Source organism: Pinus tabuliformis, chromosome 3_2, assembly GCF_031772625.1.
Source record: "Pinus tabuliformis cultivar Carrire ecotype Pingquan chromosome 3_2, CPIR1, whole genome shotgun sequence".
Taxonomy (NCBI): domain Eukaryota; kingdom Viridiplantae; phylum Streptophyta; class Pinopsida; order Pinales; family Pinaceae; genus Pinus; species Pinus tabuliformis.
In genome coordinates this window covers 746,224,929-746,241,012 of record NC_142302.1, presented here as the reverse complement: position 1 = coordinate 746,241,012, position 16,084 = coordinate 746,224,929, and positions in this window count along the sequence as shown.

Here is a 16,084-nt window from a genome sequence, read left to right as displayed (position 1 = left end):
AGATGGAAATTAGGATAGCCAACAATCCAAAGTGATGGGTTATATCAGTAACACGCTTTGGTGAGATTCATACAACACATACGAAATAATCCATACATACATGCGTAAATAACAACTACATGCATCATTAAAGTAACCAGGATAATTGAACTATAATAACAACATATGCATGAAACGTGTTGGATCTGTTACATTAAAAGAGTGAAAAATCCAATCATACATATAACCATGACTTCCACTAGCCCTAATAGCAAAACATTACAGCCATTGCCGCCTGCTCCTCCAAAGAGATGTACTAGCTTTGCACTATGGAGAAGCCAAGGCTCATTACAATACACTCCAAGATTTATATAAGTTATCCTACCTATAGGAAGCTTGGCTCCCAAAAGCCTGTATAATGAGTTATGAGGTTCTATAAATAGCAAAGAGTGGGGTGACCCTTGGCATTCCCCTTTGTGACTTTTCACCTACCCTCATGACTCTTCAACTACATGAATATTACATTCTACTATCGACACTTGGTCTTTCACTTTTACAACAGGTTTACATTACAATCTACACATGTACCCACGTGATACAAAATAGGCTTGAGTAAGCCATGTAAGACATCACTAAGTCTCAGACAGTTGTGGGAAGATTAACTCTTCTACATCCTCGTGATGATTGATAGTGGCGAACTAATTCCAAGCTTGGTAGTCTATTATGGTGTCTGTGTACTCTGTGGTGACATCCTTCTAAAATCAAACTCTTGCCTCCTTTGCATCTGGGTACACTTATTTGAAAACTATGTCCAACTCGTCAAATAACATGTGCATCGTAGTCTTGAGTGCAGCCATACTAGCAACATATTGATTCATGGTGTCTGCTATCATCTACAAGTGTGTGGTGGTGGCTATCCACATCAACTGATCAAAGTACATGTCCAGCTCCAGTCGGACTTGGTTCTTTGACTTCACCTTGGTGAGTGTGCCAATGGATGGGATCACATGCATGTGCACAATTACATCCATGCTCATGAACACTCATGCATGTGAAGCCTGCAAACTGGTGATGAGCTGTGGGAGTTCCTCATAGTTCTAGATCTGACTTTAGATGCATGCCTTCAACTCTACCACCTTTGGCTTCATCATCTTTGGCAAGCGCAATGGGGCTCATTTGTACCTCATTGTCCATATTTGGATGTGATCGACAACAGTGTGCATATCTGACAAGATGCATGCTCTCCTAGCACAACATTGCTGCCAACTGTTGAGATGGACAATTGACTTATGCACGGTGACGAATCTGAAGTACAGCTTCTACATAACTGTCTCAAGAGACGATACTTCATCTAGTATTGCTCTCCTAAACTCTGCTCTGGAGGATGTTGTAACTTGCTCTCCTCCCTGCTTGTCCACTTGTAACTCTTTAGCCATGTGCTTGTTCTCATCTATCAAGAATCTAACACTCGAGTTGGTGGCTTCATCATATTCTTTGGTAGCATCGACCAATGCAGTTGGATGTTTGTACACATCGAACATGATCACTCGCTCTTCAAAATGCGCAGGAGATACATGGACATCCAAAGTGGGCACTATGTGTGATTGCACGACTCTGTGTTGTGACTCATCAAAATATATGTTGTGCATCTCCACCTCCGGATTGTCTTCAAGTATTTTGGTGTCCTCTTGATCGCTTGGGACTTGCTCTACTTCCAAATTTGGTGAAGACGGTGCGGTGATCTCTTGGTTCTGAGGCATGAGGTCAATATCCTAATCTGACTCTAGCTTAACCATATCCATCTCCATATGCTCTAGTATCTAATCAATCTCTTGATGGAAGTCATGCTCCTACGACTGCTCACCCTGTTTTCTTTGTGCCAGCTGCTCAGATGAATCAATCACCTGTATGGGTGCAGTTTCATCAATATGTTCATGTTGCACCTCTTGTTTTTCATGTTCCTGTTGTGCTTCCTTCTCTCATTAGTTGATCCAACAAAATCACCCAACTCTGCAGGAAGGTTTCTATGCTCACCTGGTCGTATAAGCAGCGTGTGAAGATGACCAAGAGTTGATATGCCTTCCACAGTATCCTTGTCTTGTACACTTTGTTGGGTGTCATCCTTAACTTGGATGGCTCTTTCACCCAGCTCTTCAACATTTCTCTTGAGTTTTCACTGTTCTTGGGTCTGGTGAAGGGTTTATCCATCGTGATGACCGACTACGGCAAGTGATACATCTCCTGAAAATCCTTTTCCCTGAAGGTAGCAAGTTGTGTTTCACTGACACTGCTCAACACCATTGTCTCTAGATCAGTATGCGAGACAATCCGGTGGATCATGTCCGCACATGGAAGCGCGGGATACTTGCATGCAATCCAATACAAGCCAGACTTGTGAATGTTGACATAGACCTTGCAGTCTTCCAAATTCTCCTTAAATGTCCCTGAAAAGGTGTCATTGATGTCCTGCCAATTCATCTTGATCTCCTCATCTATGAACAACTTAGTGTCTTCATAGATGGGCAAGCTCATATACATTGCTCAATTTCATCTCCAGTTGCGCTCTCGACGGTGTCCTTTGACCCTTCTCTCTTGGAAATCATTGTACCTGTACTAATGAGAGACGGATGAACACCTGTGATATCTGGAGATAGAGAAACACTCATGGAAAGAAATCTACTAGTTGAAAACCAAAAACAACTTGAGAACTAACATGCAACATAGTTGGATGACTAATTGGAAAGATTGCGTAATTTTGACTAGGAGGCTAGGAGACTGACTGCCAAAACTACACAAAGCATAATCCAGATAGTCAGTGAGCTGAATGTCTGCTGAAACTATGCAATGCAGAATCTAGCTTGGCCTGCTGAGGACTGAAACTGAGCAATGCACAGTTTCAGTCAACAATGACTGCAATCCAGAAAATTGCATTTTTGCAATTCCGGGGGCCAGCTAGGTACTTCCTCTCAGAATTACATAGAGCAAGCCTAGAGGCCAGTGTTGGGCCAACTTTGCACAATTTATGGGTGGAAGGCAGAGCCTTCACTCTCAGAAATGCGCAGTGCAAGCTGGGCAAGGCAAGGTCTAGGCCAAGGTAGCCTAGACCCACCGATGGGCAACTGAAAACATAAAGAGGCTGAATGCATGGTGAAGCTGAGTGTAGACAAGAGTGAATGATCATGCATGCAAATAGTGAGTGCGGAATTCAGAAAATGGGAAAACAAGTAAGTGTGTGAAGCGAGTCACCACAACGGCGACCGTCAATGCATAAACAATGTCATGCATGCCACAACAGTGAGATGTAATGAAAAACTTGAAACAATGCTTCTATAAACTAACATGCATTAAAATGACAACAGGCGTTCAAAAAAACCAAGAAAATAACACTCACACAAACTGAAATACAAAAAGCGACAAAAAAGCAACAAAAGACATGAAAAGCGGACTTACCTAGAAATAGTTGAGTTGGGTGTGCCGAATGCTCCTAGATGCGATGCGGGATGCCAGAGCTTGAATATTGATGTGAGGAATGAGCTCTGAAGCGTCAAATAAATAGTTTTGATAAGATCGAGGCTTATGATGCACATGCCACAAATCTAGGAAAGAGTGACACTTGGTGCGAGGTTTCTAAAACAACTTTTGCATGCAACCTCTAGCTACTAAAAATGGATCCCCAAACTCTAGGGATGTTTTTTTTCTTTTTTCTTTTTTTCTTTTTTAAGAAAAGCAGCCCATGCATGCAAACCAAGATTTCTCAGTCCTGGAGGGAACCAGTCAACTTGGGAGAAAACGCAATATCCTACAAGCCTTGGAGTGACTTTTACTCAGTTTCTTAGATGAGAAAGTCTAGTTGTCCCTTAGGCTCTACACAATTTCTGGACTGAAGCCCTGGCTGTTAGCCTTGCGCAATTTTTTAGAGCAAGCCTAGTGCTTGCGGGTGGAAGACAAACAAACTATCAAAACACAAGTTGATAAGCCATTGAAACTTAACTGAAGCATAGGAACTTGTCATTGCAAGACATGTTGCTAAGCATGGTCAGTGGGGAGGCTCCAAAAAGAAGTTAAGGAAAAATTTTGGAGGGTGGTTATAGCCACTACAACACGGTGTACTCATCCCAAGAATTCAATGAGGTTTTTGTTCTACAAATAAACAAGTGTGTTGCATGCCTCATCCCACAAGTGTAGTGGTAGGCCCTGCTCATGCAACATCACCCATGTTGCCCCTACTATGCTTCTATTCTTCCTTTTAGCCACCCCATTTTATTGTGGGTTATGAGGTGTTGTCAACTCTCATCGAATGCCTTCTACTGCACATAAGTTTTTTAAATTATTTGACACATACTCTCCACCATTATCACTCATGAGAGCTTTAACTTTTCTTCGAGTACATTTCTCAACCAATCCTTTAAACTCACAAAAATTTGCAAACGTCTGATCTTTCTTCTGCATGAAGAAGATCCAACAATAATGAGAAAAATCATCAACAAATATAACATAATACTTGTGCTTGGTCATGGATTTTGTCAAGAACACTCCACACACATCTGAATAGACTCGATTAAGGATCGCTTGTGCTCAACTATCTTTGTCGTTAAAGGAAGCTTTGGTGTATTTTTCCAAAGTACACCCTTTGCATGTGTCAACTTGCTCTAGTGTACCTTTGGGAAGACTGGTAGAAATTTGCTGCATGATTTTTAATGCGCCATGATGCAAGTGACCCAACCTCCTATGCCACAACTCACTGATGTCGCGGCTCTGCACCTTATCTACTTTTGTGCTCAAGGCAGCACAATCTTGTACCTCCAACTTGTAGAGATTCTTCACTTGAATCCCTATCCTCTTCACCTGTCCCATGTCTATGTGACGAAGGAACACCTTTCCCTTACTAAATATTGTAGGTTTCTCCCCTGGATCCCAAAACTGGGACTACCAGTTTGATTTTTCATTATTTTCCTTTCAATGTTACAATACATATTTATACATGCCAAAGCATCCAATACCATGGACCGAAAATCATTGCGTCCAATACCATGGAAAGAAAACCATCGCGTCCAAAAAAAAAAACATGTGCAAAAATCATGCACAATACCATAGGTTGGTCCGCCCAACCTAACATAGGGTCCAAAACCAAAATTTTCCGGGGCGCTGCCCCAGACCCCATAAAGTGGGGTTACAGGTGCCCCTCAAACCCCGTGTGACCTCCCCCACTCTAACCCCTGGTTAACTACATGGGCTAGTCATGGAAAGAATATAACACAACCCAACAAATATCAGATCATAGCCTCTATCCTCCAACATGGAAACAAATACCAAGTACTTCTTCAAACCAGGCAAATACGTAACATCCCACAAAGTGAGGGAAGAATCTAACTCCCTCTGAAAGGTAACTGTACCAAGCCCGGTAGCACTATACCTCCCATCATCACCCATCTCGATAAGCATCTAGAGATCCTTCTCCTCCAAGTTACTAAAGAGATATTTGTTACCAGTCATGTGGAAATAATATCTATTCTCTAGGTACCATACACTACCCATCATCGATGAAACCATACATGCGATGAGGGTAAAGTCCAGTTTGAATTATGAGGCAAGAACCTTACCTCTTGCCACTCCTCCCGAGGGCTTCTTACTGGCCTTCTTGAGCAGACACTTTGTGGAAAAATGTCCTAGTTCATGATAGTGAAAGCACTTGACTTTTGACATATCCTTCTTCTTGCCACCATGACAAGAATCTGATTTGGAATGGGATGACTTCCCCTTCCCTTTCTTTTCCTTACCTACTAAGGCACAACTCTCCTCATCATAATTCTTTGACGAGAATTTGTCTCAGGTGTTCCTCTGAATCTCTTCCTGTACCAAATCCGACCACAACCATTCCCATTCTGGTAGATTCTCCCTCCCTTTAGCAAAGTTCTGGTAACTGTGCTAGCTATTGGGAAGTCCTAGAAGAGCTAAGCTCACCATATCATCTTCAGCAACAGTACTACCGACACTTCTAAGCTCATCCCAAAAATGGGTGAACTTGGTCAAGTACTTCGAAATTGAGTCACCCTTATCCATCTTGATCTTTTTGAGCTTTTCCTTTAGTGCCAACTTCCTATGGTCACTGCTATTTTGAAATAGGTCTGTCAATTCCTTCCACATTAAGTATGGAGTATCCTTACTGTGGAGACTCAAGACAATGTGGTCTCAAACTCCTTCTCGGATAATTCTTATTGCTTTTTCCACACACTTTCTCCATTCAGCCAGATCTTTAGCATCTGATGCTAGAGGCTTGGGAATGTCATGATCTATGAATTCCTTGAGGCCATTGTTTTCTAGCACTCCCTCCATCATGTCCTTCCAAGCTATGTAATTCGAGCTTCCCTACAAGGCATACTCAAGTCGCAAATTGTAGAGTGACATATTGCTACTCTGAAGTATGAACTTGCAAATTCAATTTTCACATACATAACAAACTCGAAGTTTCCTCTTCTTTATTGTCTTCAACTCCAATACCATATAGATTTTATCTATGTAGAATCAACGACTTATGAGATTTGCTAAAACACAAGACAAAAATCTACTCTACTCCTCAGTGGAAACCAAAATTGATCGATGAAAACAATAAGAAGAAAAGGAAGAATATCAATCGCACATAACACAATATTTCTCTAGGGAAAGCAACTGCTCAAAGCCTCGACTATCTATATTGCATTAACTAGAAGATCTAAGAAGAAAATACAATGCTTGTTCAACCCAAATAATTTATGCACAAGTACAATCTATCTCTCGCTTCCTAGGTTGACTCTGGCCAACGCTTAGATAATTTACTAGCCTTCCAAGCCCCTACTTCCTTGCACAATCCCTAGAGGAATTAACCCATATTTCATTGGGAAATCCACTCTCCATAACTGCGCAATCCAAACATAGGTCATCAACTTATTGCATGCACCATTTGTACAACTTGAAAAATTATACAAATGATAGTACACTATAGCTAAACTCTAATCTCAACCATGGAAAATTTTAGGGGCTAATATTCGCCCAGTGGGATAATTTTCCATGATGTTTCCACAAAAAAGATTCGCCAGTTTCCAATTTTTATAAAAGATGATTCGCCCAAATTTTAGAATATAAATTATTTTACCTTAAAAATCGCCAACATTATATAGAGACTATGTATAAAATCATTATAAATTTGAATAATTTTACAAATATATCAATAAACATTTTATAGTTTGCATATCAGAGATTAGTGAGATTCGCCAATGTTTTTAAACTCAAGAAAATTTTCCATCCTTAAAATTTTCCTTGAGATTCTCAACTGGGTCTTCCTCTGAACTAACATGCATGAGTTATTTATGAGTGAATCTTCAATTAACTAGTGTGGTATTAGTGATGCACTCGTGCACCACTCCACTACTAGACCTCTACTAGTTTCTCCAACAATTAGAACTAGTTTAACTAACTATAACTCAGTGAGACTAAGTTATCTAATTACAACTCAAAAGAACTCAACTTGGGCCCCTAAAATTTAGGGATCACTCTACATGATTCGAGATAGACTTCCAACTTGAATTTCCTAAGAAAATTAAATCAATTTAACTTAATTAACTATTACAAGTTCCTATGAGAATAAAATTACAATTCAATTAAAGGAAAAATTAAATTGGAATTTCTTATTTCTATTTTCAACGCTCTGTGACTAAGGCTCTACATCACCCCACCTCACCCCTGGAAGTATAATTGCATACAAAGTGAACTTTGATCTACTCATATTGTTGTTTCTAATATGCTTATGCATTGTTGCCGTAACTACTACAATAATGAGTTTGATCTCCCCAAATCCTGAAGTACTAGCTTCCATAGGGTTTCTCCCTCTGAAACTAGACTCCCTCTAAGCCTCGATATCCTTGTGGGAAATCCCTTTGCTCCCTCTTGGAAACTCACACTATCCTCCTGCATTAGAGAAACTTCTGGAACATAAATTTGTTATTCAAAATTTCTCTGAGAGAAGACCAGGAACCTAGTTTCTATGTATTTTTCAATAGCTCTGATACCATGTAGAAATTGCAAGAAATTTGGTATTTCTAATGAAATTGAAATGAAATCAAGAGACAAAAAATTCTTCTATTATTCTATGGAAATGAAATCACACGATAGAAACACATGTAATGAAATGCAACCATCAAAACACAAGGAACACAATGATTTTGCAGGGAAACCAAATTGGAAAAAACCTCTCTATTGCTTTGCATTAATTTAGATAAGAAAGAGAAACAATTATAATGTCTTTCTTCAATTCTGAAGCACACCCTACACTGTAAAAAATTTCTCTTGCTTCTTGACCTGCTCTAGAAAACACTTAGCCAATTCAAGCCTCAACCAACCTCTTATTTCCTTCCGCAATCTTGGAGGAATTGAGGTCCTAAATAATACATAAATTCCCTATTTCCTTGCACAAACCCAAGGGGAATTAATCATCTGCTCAGTGAAAAATCTCTATAAACTCAACTAGTATACAATTGATGATCACATTGTGCCTTTTCCTCCACTCAAACTAGGAAATTTGAATTCCATTCATAACTAGGGATATTTTTAGTAATTGATAATTTAACTTAGAGATCAGTGAGTTATCAATTGTTATAACTACTAAACTAAACTCCTACTAGCTCAACTAATTACTAGAGCTCAGATAACTGAGTTTATCCAACAATAACTCCACTAGATTGCTAGATCTTAGAAATAAACTCATGCACAACTCTACTTCTAGCCCAAAAACTTGAATTTACTAATTTAACTAGGAGACAAAGCCATGTCACTCCAGCTAACTGAAATACAAGTCATCCTACTGATGTGGAAAATTGAATTTCTCCATTTTATTAAGGCACAAGTCAAATGAAGCCTTTTCTTGCTACAAATCCAACATTAACATGGGGATTGTCTAGGGCTTAACATAACTCTAGATGAAAGAAATGGAAAATCAATTGGAACACATTAAAGCTCATATACTCCCTTCCACTGACGTAGACAACACCAATAAGCATGTCAAAGACCCCATTAAGGTGGATCCCTCAAGCTACTCTTAGATTTTTAGGATAGCTTTTTTGTGTTATAGTTTTTCCAATTACTCTATAGAGGGCCAACCTAGGCCTTTAGTCAATTGAACAATTTAAATTATGAACATCACTAATATATCTTTTATTTGCATAAATTTTGACTTTAAATGGCTCATGTTGAAAGTCTTCAACATTGCCACTAGTCTAGTTTTCCCAATGACAAACTAGGGGCATGTAGTAACTCTCAAGATATGTAACTTGATGGAATATTAATAGAAATTCTTAGTTAAATTAAAACAATAGAAAATTTGTACAAATCATTTTCTTATTTTTATTTTTACAAACTGACATGAATCTTATAAATAGTGAAATTGAGGCTCTGGCACATAATGTTTATTTACAAATTTAGCATATAACAATATCCAATGAAGTTGCATTTTGAAATTGATTTGTAATTTAATTGATAAATTTGACTAATTTGATTTGTAAAATTTAAAATTATTATGTTGCTAGGAGTGTCTATTTTGGAATAGGGCTTCTAGAATTTTAATTTATTTATCAATAATTATTAGGTGGATGACAAGGATTTAATCTCTATTGAATATTCTAAAATATTCTTAGTACTATTCACAAATCAAAGATTTAGATTTATCTCCAAAATAGTTATGTATGTTTTCCTTTTTAATTAAATTGATTAATTAAAAAATTGTCATATGAACATGTGCCACATTATGAGTTGTGATTTTTTGGGCATATGGTATTGGTAAGCCATGGTATTGTAACAAAGCCTATTTACAAATTAATAATCTCCATGGTAAAGTGGAGGTAAATCTGCATAGTTTAGAATCTCATTACATGTATATGTGTTTAACTTATATATTAATTCTTTTTATAATTAATAATAATAATCATGCCGATAGGCGCCCTCTTAGATCAATTGGTTTATAGAAGATATTTTTGAGCTGAGGGCTTAGCCCTCAGGGGCAGCACAACTGGTGATAGTTGTGTAAATGAAGTATTATGTTTAAGTAGGTCCATTGTTCAAATCCCCCTGTTTCACCTGTGCGCGCGGAAGGGGCATACATACATGCATAAAGGTTATAGTGGTAGCAATTGGAATCAACCTCGTGTCACGCTAGTACAAGACTGGCCTAGTTATTGATTCCTCTAGATACAAAAAAAAAATCACATCGATAAGCATGTCGATAAGGTGGATGGTAGGGACTTAAACTCCACAGTTTTTTTAGAATATTCATAGCGGTTACACAAATAAAACATTGTCATTTATCTCCAAAGTAGTTATGTTTTTTTGTCAATTTAGTTAAATTGGTGAATTTAAAAAAAATGTCTTATTCACAAGTGTCATATGAAGTGAGTTATGGTTTTTTGGGCATGTGGTATTGTAATAAAGCATATTTATATAATAAATATCTCCATAGTAAAGTGGGGGTAAATTTCCATAGTTAAGAATCATGTTCCATGTTTTTTTTAAAGGTATATATGTTTAACTTATGTATTAATTCTTTTAATAATAATAAAATTATAATTTAATTAGGTAATTTGTGATTTATTTATTTAAATTTAATGTAAGATGTATAATGAAATAAGTATTTTGATGTTTATTATGGATTGATACATATATGTGTTTATCAACCATTTCATTTATATGACTAAGATAATATATTTTCAGTAAAATATTGAATAATTTTTTTATTTAAATATCGTGTTTTTGTATATTCCTAAAGTGTCAAGGTGAAAAGTGGCTCCAAAACATTTCTCTTGTGCTTGAAATCTCTCTATAGCAATGGTGAATGTGATGGTTAATGATCTTTCATAATCTATTTGAAGTAGTTTTCTTATGAGATTAACTTTGATGAGAATATTGATAATCATGGATAATATAAAATTACAACAGTCTAAACCCAAGATTAGCTCCAAAAATGGTTATGTTTTGGCTTAAAAGAGACACCAAGAATAAATCAAGAGTGAAAACTCTTGGTAAAAGCATAACACACTCAGTTGGTCCTAAACTTGTCAATTAGTATATTAATTTTCCCTCTCTATCACTTTATTTTTAATTGGCTTGGCCTTTCATGATTATCACGATTTCCCTCTAGCCCTCTAGGGGCAGTGCAATTGGTGATTGCCGTGAAAATCAAGTGTTATGTACCATGAGATTCTAGGTTCAAATTCCTCAAGTTTACACATGGTTGCATGCTTGGGGTTGTGTGGTTCACCTAGGAGTTATAATGGTAGTGGTTGGAATCGACCTCATGTCACGCGACTACGAGACCAAGGCAGTTATCAATTCCTCTAGAATAAAAAAGAAAAAAAATATGGCTTCCCTCTATTAGGTTGAGGGGAAATTAATTATGAATTGGAAAGTCATTTTATGATTAATTGGTGGAGGTACCAAATTATTATATTTTATTTTTTAGCTTTAGTTGTGCACATCTTCCCCACTTTTGTCTATATTTAATTTATGGTCCCTCTTAGAGCCAAGTTTTCAAGGTTTACTCCTATTAAAGTCTGAGGTAACCTTTACCTCTATTATTAAAAACCTCAACTCTTTAATCTCTCAAAGCAACTATATGCTCTATCCTTGGTCTATTTCTATTTTCAGAATTAGTATTTGGTCTCGATAGTTCCCATTGGTCGTAGTGAAAACTCCCTTGTTGAGCTTGAAGAAACACTGATAAGTTGTTTTGGAACACCCCATGACCTAGTTGACAACTCCTTTTGTCGCAAAGTGGTCATTCATTGCCCATGTTAGGGTTAGGGCTAAAACCATGTGCCCTGAAAATAAAGCCCTTTTCCTTGAAAGTATCAAGAGCAAGCTTGCCAGAGGTAAAATAACTTATGGCAAGCACCCTCAACACACCTAAACTCATTAATGAATGACTTGACCCCACATAGATATTGTGAGGATAAAAAAGGATTTCCATAACTGATTCTCAACCAACATCGAAGAGAAGAATTTGAAAAGGAGAACAACCTTAAAAAATATTAAAAACTATCTAAAGAAAAAGTAGAAGTAGAGTTTGATGGTTAGATGCCTTATCCTGGGTATTCTAGAACATGAAACACTAAAATTTTCAACTCGAAAACGTTATATTGTCTCAACAAAGCCTTTATAACTCAAGTAGTAGAGAAAGGAGGAAGCCAATACCAAGACATCATGCATAGGTTACATGTAATGGATAGAAAATTTGACACCCTATGTAAAGAAATTTACAATATTAGGATTATAATGGATAGTTATATAAAGAATCAAACTACAATAAGAAAGAGAATGTCTAGGCTCTCAATTTGAAGGGTCACCATCGAAGTCCATTTTGGTGGAAGAAGACAATGCGATTCAAATGGACCAACAACTAGACAATCTCAAGGACATGGATTGCATGATTAGCTCTTATTATTTTATCAAGCCTAAAGTAAAAAAGGGTGTAGAAGTCCCTTCAATACTATGTTTTACAATTGTTTCTTTTGTTCTTAGCATCCTAGGAAAGTATAGATGTATGCTCTCAATTTTTATATTTTATTGTTAGGCATACACTAAGGGAAAACCATTTACTTGTAGTGGACTTGGTTTCCCATGTGACAAACTACTCGTTTGATTGCCCCAAAAGACACATTCTATAGCCTAGAATGAAGGAGAATGATATATTTTTTTTATGATCAATTTGGAGTTGAGATATAGCATTTAAACAATATTATTAATAACATAAAAATATTTAAATATCTACTGTAAATAAAATATTTCAATGTTCACATTAAGTATAATATTTTTCTACTAAATTTATATAGAAATATAAAGTAATTGAAAATAACAAAATTCTTATTCTAACTAATATTTGACTTTTATTTTCTAGTATAAAAAGATAGATGACGCTAATGTTAATATTTTTATTTCCAAATATTTAGATTTTATTTCTGCTCTCAATTCCCTATCATTAACCACACCTCCAATCTTCTTGACTTATTAAGCCAGCCCAACTATAACAATGCTGAAAGCTTCTTTCCCTACTGTTTGAACATCTATCCAGGCTTTAACACTATGGCCCGAACCCCACCGCCATCTGTCAAATCTTTTAACACATAATAATGTGGGGTCGGTGTCTGTATTTTAAGGCATTGAAGAGCGACGGTGTTTGGGTGTGGTTACTGTCAACCCGAAGGATCATCCAACAAGATCCTCATGGGGTCGATACAATGACGTCATCACTCTCTGTCTCCCGTGCATCCTCTGCCGGCACCGCCCGGCTGGTGGGAAACCGTTCCGAATGACATGGCTTACCAGATGCATCCACGTGCGCCTTGGCCAGCTGTCGACGGCAGGAACGTAGCTGAGGCGGGGCCTGGTCCGGAATCTGATGGCCACAATGCTTACGTGGCCAGATTCGCAGTGAATATACAGAGAGCCAGGCCTGGAATTTCAAATTTTTTTTGCCTGTCAAATTAAAATTTGACGACGTTTTTGTATTTTTTTTACCTTTCATTTTACGTTTTAACTAAATATGTGAGTGTCACGGAAAACGCTATTTTAACAATTTTTGTAAATTGATTCCACGAAAAAATAAGTCATGAAATGGAGGCTGATAATGATGGCTGATAATCACTGTTATTTATAATGATTCTTGTTATTTCCGTGATTATATTGACATTAATTGTTGGAATAAGCAGCTTCCTATTTGGATATGATACTGGTTAGGTTTTATTCTTATTATGCCTTTAGTAGTGTATTTGAGCTTGGCCAGACCAGTTTTAACGGAAAAATTGGAAAAATATTTAACAGTGTTGGGCAAGAAGGGTCAATGCTATGAAATATTGCAAGCATTGCATGATTTAATGCGTAGATTACTTGAAACGAAGATAAAATGTGATGTGATTGATTTTTTTGGTAATGTAGCAGGTTTTGTCGAAGTAATTGTTAAAATTTGCGATGTGAAGGAAATTTGTAAATTTTAGTAAGATTTAGCTCAAATATTTGGTAAAGAGACGAAAATTTCTGCAAATGAAGGCAATTGACAGTAGCTATTACGAGATACGGTGGCAAGATAGCTAAATAAAATTAAAACTTGGTCATTTTCTTCGATTTGAGGCCATTGTTGTCCCTAGGGCTTAAAATTGACTATTGACCATGTTGTAATGTAGTCGAAAATTTGTGAGATTCTGCTATAATTGTTATTGTTGGGAACATATTTTCGTGGATCTAAGTACCATATCTTCTTTTTGGAAATAAAACAGAACACGATGATAAATGTTCTCGTGGAGGAAAAATATTTTATTTACTGTGCCTATCTTAAAGTTTTGAAAGTTGAGAACATAGATTTACGTAAGTTCAATTTTGGTCATTTTCTTTCTGGTCTCTTGGTCTTTTCAACTGTGAATACTAGACCTTTTAAAAGCCTAACCCTTTCTCTGAGAATGGAACTTCATTGAACCAGAGCTTTCAAGGGGAACCACTGGTAGAAGAAGAGCATTTATTATTATATAGAAAAGTTAGTTTAAATTTGGAGATGGATTTCCTTCCTGTTGTTTCACCTTGTATTTTTAGGAGTCGCCACTATAATTTCAATGAAAAAATACAACCAATATGTCACTAACAACCTAAAATGTGCAGACCATGAACATTAGACCTGTATAATTCAACGTCAATCACAAGTAGACTTGTATTTCAACGCCTACCACAATTACAGAAGAAAAGCTCTGGCCAAGGCATGTCTGACTACTCGCTGGGGTTGTCTATTGCTTACACAGCGTTTCAACTAATTATTTGGTAAATGCCAAACTTACAGAGCATTCTAAAAGATTTCTCTTTAATTAAAAACGCCTTCAAGAAAAGACCACGAGGCACGATAAAAAAATCTTTAATATGACAAAGGAACTAATTATTTGGTAAACGTCAAACTTACAGAACATTTTAAAAGAATTCTCAAGTAAAAACGCCTTCAAGAAAAGACCACGAGGCACGATAAAAAAATCTTTAATATGACAAAGGCTATCTGGTCAACTTACAGAAATTGGATTTTCATTGCCATCAGACAAAAAGAACTACGATTAATACACAACTATTTCATATATATATACATATAACATTTAGCAATTTTTTCAACATATTTATTACAGAGACAATGGGTTGGCCATTCAGTGATTTGTTCACAATTCATATTGCGAAAAGACAGACAAAATAGCACGTATTCAATCCAACCATTGCTCTGGTAAGAAATCGACTCAGGCTAAAAACGGAGCAAGAAAATAGATAAGGATTAATGCAATCTATTCATTGCATTAATTCAGTGCAAACAACACACCTTTATCCCAAAATTTGACAGGCAAAATAAATATCTACCCCAAAATTAAACCAGGATTTAAACTCTAGAAACAAAACAAATGAGTTCAATGTTAACCGCCAAAGCGGTAGAGGGTTTTGCGGCCTGCCCAGGCTGCCCTGCCTCTTGAGGGCATAGACAACATCCATGGCGCCGCTGTGACATTCGAACATACCACTTGGCACTACCGATAAAAAAAAGCCAGTGAGTGATTGACATACCTGCAAATAGTGACCGGTAGCAGATTCTGGGTCGCGTCCAAACAGCAACTATATCGAAACAGCGCATCTAAAATAGTAACAACACAGTAAGGACTCAGGACTCCAGGAGCATTACTGTATAGTGTGGGCAAGTTCAAAAACAAACATAAAAATACCATCTGCGGGAAGAGATATACTGGTATCATGTATGGCCGCGGCCCGCAAGTTGCAACCCAAACACAAACCTTTAACCAAGCGATGAAATTAATGAAAATTCATAGCGTTTTCGAATTTGAGAACACTCCAGAATCCTGATAAGATTAACTCGTACGCTTGACTTGACAAGAACTGCAGAATTTTACGTTAATGAAACCTAAAGCACTTAATTTCAGTAAACGTGGCCGAATGAGGATAAACGCTGAACGGCGAAAAGAAAAACAATTAATTTGGAGAACGCATCGTATACTCGAGGCTGGTATGCACACAAGGGATTAATTAAGCCATAGCCCATATGACTCAACCTAGTACAATA